Raw genomic sequence first — 16,160 nt, forward strand, 5'->3', positions numbered from 1 at the left:
TCCCGACAATGTCTGGGCATGCTCCCGATGAGTCGGTGAATGGTGTCTTGGGGGATCTCTGGCCAGACCTGGATCAGGGCATCAGCAAGCTCCCAGACAGTCTGTGGCAGTACTTGGTGGCATCAGATGCACTGAAACATAACGTCCCATGGGTACTCAGTTGGATTTAGGTCAAGGGAACAAGAGGGCCAGTCAATGGCATCAATGCCTTTATCATCCAGGAACTGCCTACACACTCTGGCCACATGAGGCCGGGCATTGTCCTGCACCAGGAGGAACCCAGGGCCCACTGCACCAGTGTAAGGTCGGACAATCGCGCTGAGGATTTCCTCCAGTACCTAACAGCAGTCAGGGTACAGTTGGCTGTGACATGGAGGTCTGTGTGACCCTCCAAGGATATGCATCCCAGATCACTGACCCACTGCCAAACCAGTCATGCTGGATGATGTTACAGGCAGCATAACGTTCACCACGGCGTCTCCAGACTCTTTCACACCTGTCACATGTGCCCATTCTGAACCTGCTCTCATCTGTGAAGAGAACGGGGTGCCAATGGCTGACCTGCATAGTTTGGTGTTCTCTGGTGAACGCTATTTGAGCTGCAAGGTGCTGGGCTTTGAGCACAGATCCCACTAGAGGATGTTGCTGATATTTTGGTCAGGAACCCAGCACACCAGTAGCCTGCTGGAGATCATTTTGTAGGGCTCCGGCAGTGCTCCTCCTGTTCCTCCTCGTACAAAGGAGCAGACACAGGTCCTGCTGCTGGGTTGATGCCCTTCTGCGGCCCTGTCCAGCTTTCCTTGTGTAATGTCCGGTTTCCTGGTGCACCAACGGATGTGCCATCCTGGAGGAGCTGGAATACCTGTGTAACCTGATTGGGCTGCAATATCCATACCAAAATTGACTGGAAATCTTGCCAGTAGTTGTTAAAATGTCAGTGTTGGACAAATGGACTAACAGGCCACCATGAAGGCATTCGAGAGGTTTTTTGCAGTTCTCCACCAGACATGATAGGCTTCTGCTGTTAGCTGGATGGCACTGGGTGATTATTATGCACCTACAGGTGGCCTTTTTGACCACTATGTGTTATGTTGGTCCTAGCTTTGCACATGTGTTCAAGCATGGGGGTGCCACGACACCACACGGTGCTTCCTGCTGACCGTATCATGCTTTTCCCGTGATCATTTGGTGATGGTATGCTAGTGTACAAAGAAGCATAGCATGACATCTGCAAAATATAGTAAAGAAGACTACTAGCTAGCAAACACTGATGTTAGCAATGCAAAATTTAGAATAATACCTGTAAAGGTGTTTTCAGACGGAATTCTTGTCATCCCCATTGAGTTTACAGCTTGACTGTTTGCATAGTCTGTGTTTATTTGCTCCAAACAGCCAATGTACTGACTGAACAAATGTTACCTGTATGATAGCTACCAAAGTACGCACTGGTCATGTGCTTGTGAAGTGTGCCTGTGCTATTTGTGTGGCCGCTCAGCCTCTGACTGATCTCAGAACTCATCAGGAACCAGTTCTTTCTGTTATTTCCCTTTTGTCCCTAAAGCCCCTTTCAAACATGCACTGCAAACCTGAAATGATCTACATATTACTCACGGGAGCTGTATGTGAAAACCCAAATGTCTGAATCATTTGGATCAGACACTGAATGGACTTTATCCTGCCAGCTCTCCAGTACAGAGTCCGTGTAATGGTTGATTGAGCCCATTTGGCGGTGAGTGCGAGTGGGCGTGTTGATGACGTTTTTATGATGAAGCTGCGCGAAACCAAAGCTGAAATTGCCAAACAAATGAAAGGAGCTGCAGATGACTCTGTTGTTTATGACCAAATTACTACAGGACGGTAGTGTAATCCATGTCATGTCCTGCCTATTGAGCACTCTACCTAGGCACCACCCCTAGCCTTAGCCAGACAGAGTATTTCCAGTAGGTGAGAACGCTTCCGACACAATCCCCTGTTGTGTGCTACATTTATGACAGAGAAACTCCGTACAATGCCGGAAACCTGATTGTCCAGACATTGTCAAGAGTTCATATGAGAAAATATCTTACTATATAATGATGAAAACTCTGTCTGTGGGTGTGTCTGTGTGTCCATTCCATGTTTTTCTCCTCACTGACTTGGTCAATCCATGTGAAATGTGGCACAGTGGTAGAGGGTCATGGGAGGATGCGAATGAAGCAATATTACATCAATTGGCCAAAGGGGGGCGCTATAGCAACCAATTGAAATTGCAAACTTTGAATGGGCATATCTCATGCCCCGTATGTCGTAGAGACATGAAACTGTGCACAGAGATGCCTCTCCTCATGAGGAANCCTCCATTATTGACCCGATCAAACAAAATGGGGGCGCTAGAGAGCTAATTTCTTATCTAGGCCTAATCGCCATATCGATTTTTACTAAACTTGGTAGATATGTAGAACAGGACGCCTCAAGGTGACTGGAGAAATGTAACTCTAATTGGCAACTGGGTGGCATTATAACAACAGAAAAATGGCTAAAATGCGACCGATCGCTGTGGCTGCAATCATACTATCAAATTCACAAAACTCTGTCTGAATACATTGCTCTTCTTAATGGGGTCAGTTGACTATTTAATCTGCAATTTCCTATGACCTGTATCCCAAACACACACCATGTGAAACTGTACGTGGGCAACTGTGCACTCAATGGGTATGGACTAGTGTGTATAAAGGGGATTCATAACCACTCCCATCTTTCCATTGTCTTTGTATACAGTGTCTGAAATTTGCCTTGCCATCTGTTAGTCTGGGATGAAAGAAACTGCCACATTGTTTAGAATATTTTACGATAATTAATCTTGTGTGATCAAAAGGACTGAAGGAATGACAAACATATGATTTTAACCAGTGTTAGTATTGGCTCCAGTTGCTTCAGCTCATATTGGTGACATATCCAATGAACGTTTGAAAAACACATTTGTATTAAGAGAAGCTTTTAAGAGGACATTTCACTCCCTTGACAATGACATCAGAGCACCAAAAAAAGTGATGACAAAACGGTGACTGAAGTGCTTCATATTTTACTGTTTAGTCCTTGATCTGCTTTGTGGTGTGTGTGTGTCAGTGCGTGCTTAAGTATGAGAGAGAGAGACTACAATTGCAGCTGAGCTAATACAGTATGAGCTGGCTTTGATGTGCCCAGACAAATGCTCAGCTGTTCCTTGATGCTCTCACCGTCTGTCCGTCAAAACACCTGAAACAACAAATGACCACACCGGCAGCTGCCCCGTGGCTAACCCCCACTGCTATTTGTATGTGGATGCGCACACAATCACGGGCACCTGCCAATTGTGTCATTGCTATAAAACCAGCAATAGACCTCACAAACACGTTTATTAGCAGATCTAAGGAACCAGCTTAAATTTCCATCTAGTTAAGCGGACAGAAAACGTCCACTGATGATTGAAGCAGAAGAGGAACAAATGGACGAGTGGAGAAAGTTTTATGAGGTTATATTTGAATTTTTCCCTTAAATGTTAAGATACCTTGACGTTGCCTTTCTGGGACAGTTAGTTGATTCATCTGTTCAGTTTTAACACTTGGATTTTGTGTACTGCATTCTTTCAGGTTCAGAAAAGGTAACATGAGACTGGTGTGTGCCTCAGTGTGTTGAGTGAATGGATTAAACAAGATTATCTGGCCACCAGCAGCATGACCATCACTTGTGTGTGTGTGTGTGTGTGTGTGTGTGTAGTTTGGGGGTATCCTGGTTACAGCTGGTGAGGCACAGCGTCACACTTACCCTGAATGGCTTCTCCATCCATGCACATACACACACACACACACACACACACACGCACACATGCTCATACACACACACAGTTACCCGAGCTGCCTCTGACTCACTATATTTAGACCTGCCCTATCAGGCTGACTGAGCAAGATAAAAATAGCTCTGCTCCATGCTTTCACACTGTGTGTCCTTCCCCCCCCCCCCCCCCCCCNCCCCCCACCCCCCCTCTCTCTGACAGACAAAAACACACTTCCAACCCTCTCTCCCTATCTTCCACTACTCTGCACTAGCTGTAAATTTTAGCACCCCCAGTTTCTTCACAGCTCCTCCCTCCTCATGTTCTGCCTACTGAACTTACAGCTTCAGGTGTGAGAAGGGGGAGCAGGGTGTTGGAAATGGAAAAGGGAGGCAGAGGAGTACATAAAGGTTAAAGCTTGCCTCATGCTTCACATGGCAATGGTGCACCTGCTCGAAATGACGTAAGTGCATCCAAAGCTATGGCTTGAGGTGTGAGATTGCACACATGACCCTGTAAAGGGCCAATGAGGTGAAGCAGTTGTTAAATGGACGTTATTTGACCAGCTTTCAAAATGGGGGTAGTGTGCTAGAAGACTACACTGAAGATAAGGACACTTTCTTTAGTGCCTACAAGGACATCTAAATGGCAGTAAAAGGCAACATGTAAACAAACCATTCAGTCAGTAGGGCACACACACAAGGAATCACATGCACTAAAATGCACACGCAGCTGGACCATCTACCACAACAAAGAACAGAAGTTCAGATCACAACACACCCGGAGGGAGTGTGACTTCATTCTCTGCTCAGGACGCCATCATTCCACCAGATCTTTACATTGCAAATCCTTTAAAGGGGTCAGTACCATAGACTGCGTAAAAATGTCGTATGTAGCCACCATGACGTCAGTAATTAGTTTGTGGACTCATGTTTTGAAGCCTCAAGTTTGGCATTTTGGCCGTTGGCATCTTGGTGACCATATGGGAATGAGAGGGTGGAGCTGTGGAGGAGCAGGAGGTGGATCTGACTCATAGACTTTGGTGATTCCCCCCAGACAGCCTGTCACTCAAAGTGGCCACACCCTTAATTATGCATAGCTTGTAAACAGGTGTGTTGTTACAGATTGTTTTCTTTTTTTTTTTTTTTTGCTGTTTACTGACCATCATGAGCATTCATTCATTCACTCATTTTCTGTCACCACTTATCCTGGTTCAGGGTCACAGATGGGCCTATCCCAGCTGACATTGGGCGAGTACACCCTGGACAGGTCGCCAGACTATCACAGGGCTGACACATAGACACAGACAACCATTCACGCTCACATTCACAGCTACGGAGAATTTTGAGTCACCAGTTAGCCTGCAGGGAATGTGGAGAAAACCTACACTGACACGGAGAGAGCATGCAAACTCCACACAGAAGGGCTGCAGCCAGCTGGTGGACTTGAACCTGGAACCCTCTTGCTGTGAGATGACAGTACTAACCACTGCATCACTGTGCTGCCGATCATGAGCATTAGGGACACTTTTCCCAACACAGTTTCATCAGATGTCACAGATCTGCAAGGACGGAGTCACAGAGAATGAAATGAAGTCGGTTTGTGACTGCTCACATGCCTTGAGGTAAGCATTTCTTACAGTAGCGCTATGATAACATTAATAGGCTTATGAAGTGTCAAGCTTGAGATTGTTAATTAGCCTGATGAGGTTGAGTTGTTTTGATTTAAGAAATGCACAATTTGGATGTAACGTTAAGTGCTTACATTATTTCCATGGAGTCCAATGTTAGCTAGCGTACGTATCATTTCAAATTCCACTTGCATAACGTTACTGATATTATTGCTCTGGGGCTATTCATTTAGCATTACTAATGTTACCATTTTGCCAGCGATTGCTGAGTCAACAAAGGTGAGTTCCTTAGCCAGTGTGGCAGCTATCATAAATTCACTATCAGCCTGCTGTTTTGGAGACTCTTTCATGAGACATTTAGGTCCCGTTTATACGACAGAGATTTCAACCAAAAACGGTAGTTGCGTTTTGGCCGATCGTTTACATGACAGCGGCGTTTTGGGTGCCCGAAAATGCAATGTTTTAAAACGGGTTCCAGAGTGCAATTATTTGGAAACGGCACCATCTCAGTTGTCATGTGAACTTGCAATACGCAGTTCCTCTGAAAACGGAGACTTTTCGCACATGCGCATTACAGTTCCAGTCAATAGGCATGCACGAGAAAGTTGACCATCACAACAACAATGGCGGACTCCCGAGTTCTGCTTGTGCTGCTCACCCTATTGAATTTATCAACACTTCCCCATCATAGTGTAGATTTACTGTAGCAACTCCACCTCGTCATCTGTCCAGACAAACGTTCGTGCAGTTGCCATTTTGTTTATTTATACAGCACTGCTCTGTAGAAGGAAGTGTAAGCATCACACCGCCAACTACTGGCCTGGCATGTATACTGCAGCGTTTTTGGTCATTTTTGCGGATCCCTGTGCACAGCGATTGTTATCAAAACGTTGTCGTCTAAACGCTGAACTTTTTTCAAAACAAAAATGAGAAACAAACGTTGTCGTCTAAACGCTGAACTTTTTTCAAAACAAAAATGAGAAACGATTCTGTTTTCAGTGATCGTTTTTGTGTAAACATGGCCTTAGCTGAAATGGACTGATGTTACTGATGATTTAGCTAAACAGAGCCATGTTATAGCAGCCTAATTAGGCCTGTGTGCTGAAGAAAGGGGGCTTACTTAAAAGAACAGACGCTGGATTAAAAATGCCATGTGACAGATAATGTAATAACCATATCTAGACCCTGTCTTGTAATTGTTGCAATAAAAAAATAAAAATAAAAATATTCATTAACCCTATGAGACCCTGTGTCCTCCTATGAGAACATCACATTTTTGGTTTCCTGCACCTTATACTTCATTCTACTGAACTTAAACCTGTTGTCCTCGTTCGTGGACACTTTTTTGTCCCATCTAGTGGTAGTAAGAGCAAAATACACTAATCCATGTAAAAACAAGATGGCAGCCATCTCTGCCAAGTCAGTGTGCAGCTGATCCTGACACAGAAGAGGACAAGGTCCAAAAGCTGATCACATTTTATGGTGGAACAAATGTGACTATTTTTAGTGACAGTGACAAGCTAAGACGCTGTTAAATAGGAAGTACTCATTTGAGGACATTGGGATATTATTATTATTGAAAATGTTTAGTGTTTTATACTTATCGGGTCCTACTGATCCCAAATAGCTAGGAGAAATTAACAATGCATACCTAGCAAAGGTTTGGGTCTCAGGAGGTTAAACACATACAAGACATTTTGTTTGTATAGTTATGCCATAATGACAAAAGTCATTGTGTGAGTAAATGCATCCAAATATAACACAAGCCATTTGATTTGTTTATGGGGCTTGTTGTGTTTTTGTTTTGTTTGTATAGTGGATGCAATGTACTTTAATACAGCTTTTGGACCTGCTCTGCAGTCTTGACTGTTAATCGTTTCTGAAGTGCCTTGAACTGATACAGCCCCTTATATTACTTTTGTAGCAGGACAGCTGAGGGTAGATCCACATTTTAAAGCTGATGTTTTAAAAAAAAAAATCTTTACAGGGTGTGGGGTTCCCGCAGATCCCCTGGGGGGTTTGTATCTTTGTCACCTTTCCACCGCTGATGAGTTGCACCCCTGCACACTGTACAACCTAATTTGTTTGCAGCACACCCCGGCCTTCAAACACCTGTTTGGTCTGACTTTTGTGAGCAGTGTTTTGTCTAACATTTGTTGTTATATTTGCAAAAGTGCCTCCGTTTATTTCAGTTATACAACATGAATCATTATTAGGATAAAAAAAAAAAAAATTGTGCATGGACGTTAAAATAGTTGATGCGATCAAAACAAATCCAAAAATGCAAAAATCATCAGACTAAGAACTCTGTAACCCCACTGCATCATTTGTTTACTCAACTTGAAGAGGGGAAGTGGTGCAGGAGGCATGACTTGTGTTTGCAGTAAAATCCATCCTGTAACTCGTGTTAGATAAACATGTTGTGGAAGCAGAGCTGCTGTGTTTTTTATGAATGTGGCTCGGAGGTTAATGGCTACTCATGCTGACATTGTCTTTATGTGTCCACAGGAAAACGGTCAATCGCTGTCACATCCTGAGTGGAAGCTGGAGGGGAAATTGACTGTTTTTTCATCAACACCAAAGTCACCACCGACTTGTTGACTCAGTGGGAAGGAAGAGGTGCATATTCTGTATGTGTGTGTATTTATTTTTTTTGAGTATGAACATCTGTGTGTCTGCGTGGGTGTCTGCCCACCTGTGCATCTGTGCACACGGATGCATTCACATGCGTAGGGTTGTCTCAGTGTTTACGGATCTTTGAGTGTGTGTGTGTTTACATATTCTTAAATCCAGATCAGGAAGGGCTCTGTGGGGAACTCCTGGCTGAAAACATGCAAAAACAAATCCTGTTTCCTCATTTTTCCAGCCAGTGTGTGTAAGTGTTCATCCATTACATAAATCGGTGAGGGAGGACAAACACTGCTGAACAAAGAGCTCTCAGTGCAGCAAAGTAACAAAACCATCTTCCTTGTTCCTTACAGGAAGGATCTATAACTGTAGCGTGAAAGGGGTGGAAACACTTCATGATCACACATGAAAGACTGTTGTGGCTGCAACATGCATCATTTAGTTAAATCAATTGTTTTCAAATACCAAAAACAGTTTCCAAAACAGTTAAAATGTGACTTTACTTTTTTTTTTATAGTGTTCCACTATCAGCATTTCATCTTCAGAATTTATGGTTCTGAATAAAGTATCAACAGTTTTTTTTATATATTCTCATTGGCCAAATGCCTGCACAGTGTTACAAAGTAATTCAGTCTTGGTTGTTTATCTATTTAGAAGTGTTTCGGGCTCAGTTTAAAAAAAGGTGATGTCACATATTTCCCTGCACTACTCACAGTTTAGCCACATTTGAATCAAAATGTGATGTTACTTGCTTATGTTGTCAGCACCAAGCCACACCCACACTTATCTCCCTAAACAGACATCTGCATATGTATGCAGAGAATGTAGTCAATGGAATTTCTGGTATTGGAAGTATTCTAGTTTCAGTTCGTGGTCCGAGTAGTATTGACTTGTCACGTTTGAGCAGCAGGTAAACAGTCCATATAAAGAGCGTACTGGCTAAAATGCAATTTTGAAATCCATTGGCTACCGTCAAACGATGATTTAGCTTTGCTTTTGAAATCTGCATTCATATGCAGATATTTCTTTTTAGGGATTAGCCTAAATGACAGGTGTATGGAAAAGGAAGTCTTGGCGTGGAATCTGCTGTATACACTGGACCTCCCGAAATACTGGCTGTAGCCCTCAGGGGCTTGTCATGCACAGTAATGAACAAAGCAAGCAATAATCTACTTCCTGGCAACGTATAAAAGAATGAATCTTAAAAGCACATGCATATTAGTTTGTCACTTGTATGGAAATGAGGAAGGGGAATGTAAAGTATACTGATGGTCACATTGTTGTTAATGGTTTCCCTCTGTTCTTTGTCTTTTCAACTTCTTGATCGGATCGTTTTGTTAATTATATATGAAGAGCACGTACAGATTAGTTTAGTTATGGGGATGGATACTGGGGCGCAGGTTTGGTTAATGAGACTGACTGAGTATTGACAGATTAGAATAGAACAGGGGTAGGAGTAGGAAAGCAGTTTGCTTCTTCCTACTGCTTTTCGGACATGAAACATTCATTTATGTTGCTTATTTAAGGTCTGTTATATGTTCATTCAAATTATTTTTGTTTACTTTTTATGTTTGAAATAGGGTATATTCAGTTCATTCAATTCAAAATTGTCATCGGGCCAATAGCCAAAGTGTTCTAGATTGCACCCACACAGTCCTGATGAGGCAGATGAGTTTAAACCCTCAGTAATAACTAAGAATGTAAACTGCCAGCTGGTTTATAGGTGCTTTAAAACTCTTGCAAACCAGTCAAGAGGATCTGATTTTGCAACATGATCAAGGGCAGTATCTCAAATTTTTATTTGGCAGTACCTTATATTCACATTCATGTAGGTGTTCCAACACTACTGCAGGCTGTTTTACAATCAGCTATTCAATATAAAAAAAGTCCATACTAGGTCACATGATTCCAGTTAAACCTTTTATTTCTAAGGTCAAGAATGAACCCTCAAGCTCAGTATCACAAACATTTCTATGAAAAAGAAACTGCTCCTTGAGCCACAATCCTCATCAAAAAACATACAGTTCATACTTTCATCATGATGTGACCCATCAGACCAACGCTGCTGTCAGATTTCCACTTTTTTCTCCCATAGAACAAACAACAATATATATATATATATATATATATACATTTTAAATCAACACATGCACTGTGAATTGTTAAACAGCTGTTTACTACAGTACACTCATGTCAAGCTGTGCCTCAGGCCAGGAAGCTATTGGATATTGAGCTTTCCAACAGGATCCTGTATGTGTGGGCAGAGAGGACCTGCATGGGGCAGATGGAAGTGAATATTCATTAGTGATAAAATAACAGTTTCATCTGCTGATATACGAAGATAAAAAAGAACTGAGGCAAAGTATTGGAATACAAAATAAAAGAGTGCAGATGAGGACTTAGTCACGTTCTTCTTTTCTTATTAAAACAGCTTCTTGGTAATTTGCTGCTGCAGTTTTTCTGCTAAGGAAGAAGTGTGGAGCTGTAGGGCAGTGGGCTACGAGAGGAAGAAAGATGCAGCTCTGTGTGTACAGCTACTGCGAGATGTACAGTAAGCCGGAGGGGAGGACTGCACGTCAGCCAAGACGCATCTCGCAGGCAGCTGAGATGCTCTGCATACACACACGTGTACGCATGCACTCGGTGCTCACCCTTAATGCAGCCTAAATGGTGGACAAGGAAAAGCTTTTTGAAAGCATGTCTATAATGATAGGAAATAGTTTATGAATAATTTGTCGCCTCAAGGGACTTCCGTCGGGGGAGGGGGAGGTGATCGGGGCAGCCTCTTGTCAGAATATTGGATATGGAAAAAAGAGCAGAGGAAGCTCAGATCACATATGGAGAAAGGAGAGAGAAAAACACACACTCACAAGAAACACACACACATTTACTAGCAAAAATGCCTCAAGAAAATAAAATGTACATTGTATACAGTAGAATACACAAGAGGGAAAGGTAGTAGTGTGCGTGTAGTGCGTTTGTGTGTGTGTGTGTGTGTGTGGGTGAGAGAGAGAGAGAGAGAGAGAGAGAGAGAGAGAGAGAGAGAGAGAGAGACAGAGACAGAGAGAGAGATGGATAAGGAAAGCCAGAGACAGGTACATAGACACAGGACACACACACACACACACACACACACCAGTGGTCCGTCCGTCAGACAGATAAGCAGGAAGAGGGTCAATTATGGTAGTAATGATCCTGCTATGAATAAACCAGTTGGAGGAAGTAGAGCTCCCATTAGGCTTCCCTCCTCAGGCTATTAATAACCAGAGAACTAATGCCTCCTCCACAATCAATACACACGCCCACTAGGACACGGTTAAAGACACACTCCGGCATTTGATCTGCGAGCACTGCTCAGTGGGCTGAGGGGAGAGGGGATTGAGTCTGTTATAGCCATCTGTAGTAGCCTGCTAATAGTTCAATAATGCATCAAATATTAAGAACATAATTCTTCATCTCCATCTCCTTCTTTGAATACAAAGCATGACGGGGATGAAAGATGACATTTGAACTGAGATATTTTTGTCATCTCAAGAGTAGGTTTGAAGGGAAAAAAAGAATTTGCATGTGGCTTCAAAGAGTTTGGATTGGACAGCACTTTACAGAGAATGAAGAGGAGGAGGATGGTGTTCATCATACTTGGTGAGGTCTACAGACAACATCATGTTTTGGGTTAAAATAAGTATGTAATGTAATAAGCACTGACTTTTGTTTTCACACGGGACACAAACTGTGGTCGTCTGGGTGAAAGTCTGGTTTTGTTTGACCCATCTACCTCCCCTCCCTCCTGCCCTTCACAGACTCTCTTGTTCTTTACATCTTTATTCTACGTCCAGTTTCTCTAGGTGTCAAATATTGCCACATATTGGTTTACACTTATTTCATAGAGACACCAAAGTCTGCCTTTGGCGTCTAAGGGGTTTGGCAGTGCCTCTGTATTTGATGACCTGGGAATAAGAACGAGCTTGGTTATGGCAAATAGTCTATTGTTAGGGTATGCTTAGGCAATTAAAACACTTGACCAAGGGAAAGATGCTGGTGATGGTTTAAAGAAAGCAGAAAAGAATCAACCTCACATGTTACAGGATTTTCACCACTGATTCCAGTTCATCCCTGCATCCTTGCAAAATAGGCAACACTAAAAGATGCCAAAGAAGCAAACAGGGTAAATTGGGATTTATACATCTGCGTTGAATGGATGCCGAACCTACGTCATAACCAATGCCTTAATTCACAGCGTAGCCTGACATGCACCTCCCCAGAAATGTAACTACACCTCACAGCCACGCAGACCTACTGTCTGTTTTTGTAAGATGAAAACAATTTCCCTCTGTGGAAACAAAGTTTTTATTTACTTTTATTTCACAGATAACAAACAATAAATTGTGAAGACATAGCCCCCATAAAATAGCATTTAAAGTCTTATATGTGATTTATCCTGGCTTCATATGAGTAGAAGAAATCTCTGCTAACCACTAGGCTAATTTATAAAATGTTAAGTACCATAGGCTTGTGCTAATAATGTTAGCATGATATATTTGTTTATATTTGTTAACATGTTGTATTTGTTTGGAAAACGTGTTTAGTATAAGATAGTTGTTTTGTCAATAACTCTTGTGAGTTGTAATGGAGCTAAATTTTGTAACGTTACCTTTATTAAATGTTGCTGTTGTCCCTGGCTTCATTTGAGTAGAAGAAGTCTCTGCTAGCCACTAGGCTAATTTCTACAGTGTGAAATGCCATAAGCTTGTGCTAATAACATTAGCATGTTGTATTTGTAGGAAAATGTGTCCAGCAACAGCCAAGTGTTTTGTCTGTGAATTGGTACTGTTGCTGTTAAGCCATGCTTAATGTTTTAGGTGTGTTTTGAAACAACTAAACTTTACAGCACTTCACAGAAACCCCACCGCTAACTAGTGTTTTAGAGGTGTAACTGCAGAACAACAGAGGTGCACCTCTGCACGGGTATAAATGCTCACAATGGTGTAGGCCATGTGTATAGTCTACGGTGTAGGCTCTGCATAAAGCTGACGCACAAGTATAAATTTGCCTTTAGTTGACAGTAGCTGGCAAAGCAAACAGCTAGCATGCTAGCCAGCTGAATAGGAACACGCTAGAGGTAGTCAGTCATGATCATGATCACAACAGCTCTCCGAGGTAGCTAGTTTGCGAACTGTCAGTTAATGAGTCATTAAGTCCACATAGTTTATTCAGAAGACATATTTGTACCATTTCCAGTCTCAAATCTGTTTACAAACCCCGGCTCTTTTACCTAGTGATTTATACTCTGGATTTCACTCCTGATTTGGCTTCAATATGTCACCATTTTTAACGCTGGTATGACTGGGCCTTTACAAGGCCTCTCTGCATACAGGGCACACCACTTCATGTGCTGGCACTGAACACAGGCATTGGATGTTGTTAATTGTTTCTCTGGAAATGTCTGGTATGAACACAATTTTTAGGATCCAAGCTTTTACATTTTGCATTGATACAAATACTTTTGATGTTTTGTTTCCTTTTTCTAGATATGACCTCTAATTGAAAGCCACTGTATGTCCATTGCCACTCCACTTGGTAGTAGAATTGTGATGAAATACTGTAAGTTGGTATGTTACCAGGGTGCTTTCATGAACTAAGGCTACACAGTACATAAGCTTTATAGTTTAAAATGGTGTCTTCCAATTGCTGATTGTGATTTTATCGCCCTGGAACAGGAGAACGAGTCTGATAGAAAAATTCCACTGAGTGGGATAAGAAAGCTGACCGTACATGGATGGTCAAATCCATCAAGCTGATCAGCGGAGGTTTGGTTCATGGCCCTGTCTCACTCAGCTGAAATCAAGAAGAGTCCCCCAGGGCTGAGCTGTTACTAAATATCATGGTTTGTCAGACAAAAAGGAAGAACGTGGATCAATACAACGGTGCACCGCCAAATTAATTTTTTTCAAAAGGAAAAGAGAATTTTTCAAAGTGTGTCCACAGATATGGGCTGGGTGGTGCTGAGCCTTGTGGGATACATCTCGGACCATGAAAATGGTGTTATTGTTATCTGGTTAACTCAATAATCTCCAACATGAGGAACTCTCATCTTTGTGGACATGGCGTGTTTATTATTAGAAGCAGGGTTGTATGGGCTTGACTTTGTGTGAATGAGTGGACCCTTAAGCCTACTGAAGTGGGATTGGTTTCCAGAAAGAAGGGGAAAGAAATGGATGAGAGGCACAGGAGCAACCCTGTGGCATTATCCATCCATCCATCCATCCATCCATACAGTGCTAATCCCTTACCGCCCAGCACGTGCCTGTCACACTGTCCTTCAGTGCTTCATAATCCAAAACAACAAAGGCCTCAGAGAAAAAGAATGTAACAGAACCAGGATCTGTTTCTGATTACAACACTGTGTAACTGTACAATTTAAGATACACCCCCACCTTCCATCTTTTGCGTCCACAGATCAAAAAAGAAGAAGAAAAAAAAAACCTCCTAAAGGTGTGTTTTGTTAGTTGGCTGCCTCTAATATTCAGTCAGCTTTCTGCTATTTGAAAATGAGAAAGTGACTGTCACCAGCTTGGCACTGTGTCCTTCTAAGTGTGTGTGTGTGTGTGTGTGTGTGTATCTGTGTGTGACTGTGTTTAGGGAGTACGTCCATTATCAGCCCACAGCTGAAGCACATTGGAGAGATGAGGAAGAGAGAGGAGAGATGATAAAGCTTGGGAAGTTAAAGACAAACACTGTGCAACTGTTAGCTGTTGAGAAAGGACACACACACACACACACACACACACATACATACACACACACACAGAAACAAAGATTTCCAGACAAACATGTTTTTGCCACTTGAGTTTTATTTTCTTCGAAGATTAACTTCCTCAATACTAATGTCTGTTTTTTTTGCCCTGCAGATTAACTGGCGTGCATATGGGGCACAGACCTCCAGTGTGACCTTATTTTTGGCCAAGCACCGATTTTTGGAGGATATTTTCATTCTAATTGTGTTTCTTTCTAACATAATTACCTCCTCATAGCACTCCATATACAGAATGTTAACCTACAGTACTACGACAAAAAATGGGGCTGTCACTTTTTATTTGAAAACCAACAACAATACTGTTTAAACGTAGTAAAATGAAATGTACAGTCTGTTATCATCCATTCAAATTGCTGCTACAGGGCAATAAAAATTGTCATGGCAATAAACCCTTTTATAACAGCAAAGGGAAGATTAATTGATTTTATTGATCACGAATAACATTTAAGCTGAACCTAATTATATGCAGAAATCCACAAACTGTACACAAAAGTATAGACTCACTTTGGTAGTGCCTATAGGGTTCTTTTTAATGGCCTTGCTCTCCACGTGAGAATCAATCAATGCAGAAAAACAGCATTAACCTTTAAAGTCCAGGGGCGTTTTCTGTAATGTACTGTCCATCTGTTTGCTGACTTTATAAAAAACACAACTGGCACTCCACTGAGGCAGCAGAGTCAGTGTGAATGTACAGACTGGACATCAAAATCTACTGTAAATGTAATTGGGTTGACTTAATTTTGTGAAGTTGTTGCAACTTAAAAATGACAAGTGAAATGAATTTATTCCTTCCAGGTGTTAGCAGCTTAAGTAAACCAAGTTAGTCTGATTTAACAAAAAGGATTGTGCTTGTGGTGGAGTTAGGATATTTGTAAGTTGTGTCCTGTTAACATACTGTTTAGTTAAGTTGGACTAACTTGGTTTACTTAAGCTGCTACTACTTAGAAAGAACAAGTTAATTCCTCCTGTCATTTTTAAGTTGCAACAATTAGAAAAAATATGTAAATGAAATAAGTAAACTAAATTTTAAGTGAACTTCACATTTAGATACAAAGTGATCATAACTTAAGACTGGTTATATTTACTTATGTTATAATAGCTTTATTGGTAGTTTAGTGAATGTCGTTGTGGGTGTGATATAGGCAGGTGGTAGGAGGCAGGGTCAGCTCTGATGTCACACTTGAGGGCTGGTGGTATTGACTTATTAGCCACTATTAGTCGCACCTGGAGGGAGAGCTGGAGAGGCCTTTGAGCTGAACGGGCACGCCACGAGGAAGACGCTGAAGGCAAGACATCCT

General features: G+C 42.0%; 1 long non-coding RNA gene across 1 annotated transcript; it reads left to right on the forward strand.

Annotated features, from left to right (window-relative positions):
* Positions 1-5,107: 5,107 nt before the first annotated feature.
* LOC126403082 (uncharacterized) lies at positions 5,108-15,263 on the forward strand. Its single transcript, XR_007571286.1, has 3 exons — positions 5,108-5,414; positions 7,929-8,039; positions 14,957-15,263. It is a non-coding gene; the product is annotated as an uncharacterized LOC126403082 (long non-coding RNA).
* The last annotated feature ends 897 nt before the right edge of the window (positions 15,264-16,160 follow it).

Source organism: Epinephelus moara, chromosome 16 (genome assembly GCF_006386435.1).
Source record: "Epinephelus moara isolate mb chromosome 16, YSFRI_EMoa_1.0, whole genome shotgun sequence".
In the NCBI taxonomy this organism is placed as follows: Eukaryota; Metazoa; Chordata; class Actinopteri; order Perciformes; family Serranidae; genus Epinephelus; species Epinephelus moara.